The sequence below is a fragment of the Sciurus carolinensis genome, chromosome 1, assembly GCF_902686445.1.
Source record: "Sciurus carolinensis chromosome 1, mSciCar1.2, whole genome shotgun sequence".
Taxonomy (NCBI): Eukaryota; Metazoa; Chordata; class Mammalia; order Rodentia; family Sciuridae; genus Sciurus; species Sciurus carolinensis.
The window spans coordinates 192,394,940-192,395,516 of NC_062213.1; positions in this window are offsets into that span (position 1 = coordinate 192,394,940).

The window sequence follows — 577 nt, forward strand, 5'->3', positions numbered from 1 at the left end:
CCCCTCCCACCCCCCATTATGTATCATCATCCACTTATCAGAGAGATTATTCGTCCTTTGGTTTTTTGAGATTGGCTTATTTCACTTAGCATGATATTCTTCAACTTCATCCATTTGCCTGCAAATGCCATAATTTTATTATTCTTTATGACTGAGTAATATTCCATTGTGTATATATACCACAGTTTCTTTATCCATTCATCAATTGAAGGGCATCTAGGTTGGTTCCACAATCTGGCTATTGTGAATTGGGCAGCTACGAACATTGATGTGGCTACATCGCTGTAGTATGCTGGTAACATTTTTAACATAGTAGTTTTTATATAGAGTGGCCAGTCTGTTTTGATCACTATCCATTGATCTGCTCATGCTATTTTTTAAAATTTTATCATAAAATTCAATCATGGTTCAGAAAAAATTGAGCAAATAACTTTCTCTGAAAAAAATATATTGACTCTGTCTAGACTGCAGTTATTGGGGGTGAGGGCAATGGTAACTTAAATTACCCTATTTTCTATTCTGAAAATGACAAAAAGTCCCATTTCCAGTCTGATTATAAAGATACATGAGCCTCAGA